At 41.1% G+C, this 4,469-nt stretch overlaps 1 pseudogene; it reads right to left on the bottom strand.

The window, feature by feature from the left end:
* LOC117283743 overlaps positions 1–4,469 on the bottom strand; it is a 16,566-nt pseudogene that overhangs the window by 665 nt on the left and 11,432 nt on the right.

Genomic DNA, 4,469 nt, shown 5'->3' with positions numbered 1-4,469 from the left:
TTTTTTTTTTTTTTGGTACCAGGGATGGAAATCATCGGGTCCTCGCACTTGCTAGTCAGGTGCCGGAACCACTGAGCTAAATCCCCGGCCCTGGATTTGAAGTTTTAAAGTCTTAACATTCTGGACTGGGAATGTAGCTCAGAGGCCAAACACGTGTCAGGCATGAGGAAGGCCCTCAGTTTGATCCCTAGCATCAACAGAAAAGGTACATTTGCAAAAGGAAGGAGAGAGGGAGGAAGGAAGGGAAAAAAAAAATCCACATCACACCAGAACTAATTTAGAGGACCCCTAGACTGGCCATCTGCCTGAAAGCTTCTCACACACTGCTGTGGTTTTGTTATATTTGTCTCCGTATCCCAAGGCTTAATATCTAATGAGAAGGAAGATTTGGCAGCAAGTGCAATTATTGTGCAAGGTGTTCTTTCCTTCATCATTTCCTTGTGGTCCTCCTCAGATCCAGAGACTCATGTCATCATCATTGCTATCTATTAGCTCTGCTCTGTCTTCCACACTGGCAGGACCTTACTTGCCCAAAGCTTTCTTCACTCCTGGCAGGTTTGTCTTTACCTTTCCATGAGACATGATGGGATTATACCAACAATAGGCATGGCGCAACTTTGCAGGTGGTGGGCCAGAGATTGCTTCAACTACTGCCACAGCTGCTTGTGAGTAGCACATGCCCCTCCATGTATGTAGCTCTTATCAGCCAGGGAATTGCTAAGCATCTGGAAGCCAGCAGGGCTTTTTTTAGGTTTCTGAAACCTCTGGCTTTGGCTGTGTCTGGGAAAAGAGAAAATGCAAGAGTTCAGTGCTCAATGCTAAGGAAAAAGTGTTTTTTTTTTTAGTTCTTTTAAGTCAGGGTTTCACTTTGTAGCTCCAGCAGGCCTTATATTCACTATGTAGCCTAGCTCATCCTGACCTCCAATTGGTGATCTTTCTGCCTTAGCCTCCCTAGTGCTGGAATTATAGGTGCGTGCGTGTGTGTGTGTGTGTGTGTGTGTGTGTGTGTGTAAGGTTCTCCATGTGTAGTTTCATGTTTGCCTTCAACTCACCGTGTAGGTCATCCTGGCCTTGAACTTGGGGTGATCCTGCCTCAGCCTCCAAAGTGCTGGGATTTTAGGTGTGTGCCACCACACCTGACAAGATGTGTGTTTTGTTTGCTTTAAAAATCACGCTTAAAAACATACAAAAATACAAAAATAAAAGTCACACTTTTGGGCTGGGATTTTAGCTCAGTTTTTTTGTGCCTGCTGCGCAAGGGCAAGGACCCAAATTCAATCCCTGATATGGGGGAAAAAGTCACTTTTTATTTTTGGTGTGTAGATTGAACTCAGGACCTTAAGGCACCTCTGAGCTAAACTCTGGTCCTAAAAATCACATTCTTTTTGTTTGTTTGTTTTTTTTTGAGACAGGGTCTCACTGTGTAGTTGAGACTGACCTGGAACTCACTATGTAGCCAAGGCTGGTCTCGAACTCACAGTGATCCTCCTGCCTCAGCCTGCTGAGTGCTAGGATTACAGGCGTGTGCCACCACGCTTGGCTAAAAATCATATTCTTATAGCAGTATGTTTGTGTGCCAGTCAGAAATATTAGGTAATAACTGTTACATGTAAGTTTCATGTGTAATTACTATATTGCCATTCTCCACACTATTAAGATTTTCACAGTATTCTATTCTGATAGCCAAGTTATTTAACACTGAAATAACTGAAATCTTTTTGTGACAGTTGCCAAAACCAAGAGTGATTAGGCACACAAATACTGCTTGAAGGACTTTCTTCTAGTTTTAATCTTCATGCATGCAGTTTGTTTATTGGTTTTTATTTTCCATGTTCCCAGTCCCTTGTTCTTGTTTATATTTAAACAACAAAACAGAAGCAAAGGGCCAGGGATTTACCTCAGTGGCACCACCTCTGTCTCACATGTGCAAAGTCCTGAGTTCGATCCCTGATACAAAAAACAAAAAACCTCGAAAAACAAAACTAGCAAAACTTTAAAACATCTTAACTTAGGGATATTTTAAGTGTCTAAGTGTAGATAGAGTAAGCTAAGTACAACTAGGACAAAGTAACTAAGAAAATGATTTTAAAGACCTACAGCAGGTTGATATATGAAAATTTTAGGCTTACGCCAAACTCACTTTGTAGCCTAGGCTGGCTTCAAACTTGCTGTGGTCCTTGTGCCTTGGCCTCCCAAGTGTTGGGAATTACAGTGCATGCACCACCATGCCTGGCTTCCCCAGCTCAATCTCTCTCTTTTTTTTTTGAGACAGGGTCTCAAAGTTGTTGGGTGTGATAGCTACTTGGAGGATCCCAAGTTGAAAACTAGCCTGGAAAACTTAGCCTGACTACATCTCAAAAGAATAAGGGCTGGGACTGTAGCTTACCACTCCTTCCTGAGTTCAGTCCCCAGTACCACACAAAAAAGAGACAAAGCCCCTGCGTATGTCTTTTATGAAACAAAACTAAAGACAAATAATTTTAGGTACATTTTTTAAAAACGAGGGATGGAGTGTGACTGTTATAGTTTATATCTAGATGTTCCCAAGAACTTAATGAGCTCCCAGGCTGGCTTTTTGGAAGGTGATTCCATTAGGGTGCTGTCAGGGTGGGTCTGGTCAAAAGAGGCAGGTTATTGGGGGTGTGGTCTGGAAGGGTCTGTTTAAGTGATAGCAGACCTTTAAGAGACCAAATGCTCACATTGCAACCCAAAACCCACAAAGTGCCAACTCTGTAATTAAACGTGAATCATGAGGTTATAGTTTAGGAAAAACAACGCATACATTAACATTTTTTGTCTTAAAAGGAAAACACAATTACAGAACTTTCAGGGATATAAACAACTTTTTATTGACATGCTGTTTTTTCTTTTTCTTTTTTTTTAAATTTTTTAAATTTTTTTGAGGCAAGGTCTCCCTTTGTAGTTCAGGCTGGCCCTGAATTTTGTATGTAGGTTAGGCAGGCCTTGAACTCATAGCAATCCTCCCACCTCTGCCTCCTGAGTGCTGGGATTACAGGGGTGCGCCATCACTTCTGGGTTGGCATGCTGTTTTCTGATGCTTAGCTACAGGGGCAATGCAGGAGTAGCTTGGCTCTTGTGCTCACAGAGAGGGTCCTATATTCCTGCTGTGGCACTCATGCCATAGGTTTGCCACCATGGTCTGTCTCCTTCCTGTGTTCCTCCTCCATTGACTGCTGTCTCTGCTTCCTGGCTGGCATGACATGAGCGGTTATTCTTCTGTGTCCTTCTGCTGTGCTGTCCTGCCTTGGAGCCATTGGACTATGGACTGAAACCAAAATAAACCTGCTGAGAATTGTGGGTGTGAGGTATTGTGTCCCAGCAATGAAGAATGTGACTAAAGCAGTGACTGAGAGGGAAAACCTTTTGCTATGTTCTTCATGTTCATTTCCTCCATTTTTTTTTCCTGGTATGGGGGATTGAACTCAGGACCTTGTGCTTGCAAGGCAAGTGCTGTGTCACTGAGCTAAATCCCCAGCCCTGTCTCCTCTGAATTTATATGTTGAGATCCTGATCTTCAAGGTGATGGAATTAGGAAGTGGGGTCTTTGTGAGGTGACTGGATCATGAGGGCCCTGCTTGAATGAACTGGCTTGTTGCCCCCCCCTTTTTTTAATTAATTGAGTTTATTGGTACAATCTAGGTATACAATACAGTTACATTCATCATTGGGATTCTGTACCTTTACATAATAGGTCTTGATTCTCATGTTTTCCCCTTGTCCCTGCCCTCCCTTTACCCCCCTCCCCTCTCCATTTACAAACACTTTGTTTCCATTTTTTCAGTTTCTCATATTTTTTTCCTCTACTTTATTACCTTTCCCCCACCCTTCCCACTTGCCCTACACCTTTAGCCCTTTACTTCCTATTTCACATTATTAATTATCTCATTAGGATCCTGTGTACTATTATAGTTTTTCACACCAAAGAAACTATTTGGTATTTCAGTTAAAGAAATCTCTGTATGAACATTAAAAATGGGGCACCCTAAAATAAAACTAAAAAGGAAAGTAAAAGAGAAAAGGCAGTGATGTAACATTAAAATAATCTACTCTTATAGTTATCTTATTCTTTTTTTCATTATTTAGAGAATACTTTATTAGTTTCTGTAATCAAACCCATGTAGATATGACCTTACATGTTTAGTACGATATGTTACCCCTGTACACATGGGAAAAAAAATAAATTAATATTTCTAGACCAATATGGCTGTCCATTTCTGTACAATGCCAATTCAACACAGTAAAGTTCTGCAGTCATCTGCACAAAATTATAGATATTCAGCACATTCCATTAAAAACAAAACAAAACAAAACAACAACAACAACAAACAACAAAGAAAAGAATGATATCCAGAAAACAGCAAAGTTCTGTTGCTGTTGTGGTACCTGGGACCATTTTTTTTTATTAGCATCTTAATCATCATCTGGAAAGAGAACATTCTAGAGTAATA

Source organism: Fukomys damarensis, unplaced genomic scaffold (assembly GCF_012274545.1).
Source record: "Fukomys damarensis isolate Sample0158 unplaced genomic scaffold, DMR_v1.0_HiC HiC_scaffold_30, whole genome shotgun sequence".
Lineage (NCBI taxonomy): Eukaryota > Metazoa > Chordata > Mammalia > Rodentia > Bathyergidae > Fukomys > Fukomys damarensis.
The sequence above is the reverse complement of the archived record's forward strand: the minus strand, read 5'-3'. Positions and strand labels throughout refer to the sequence as shown.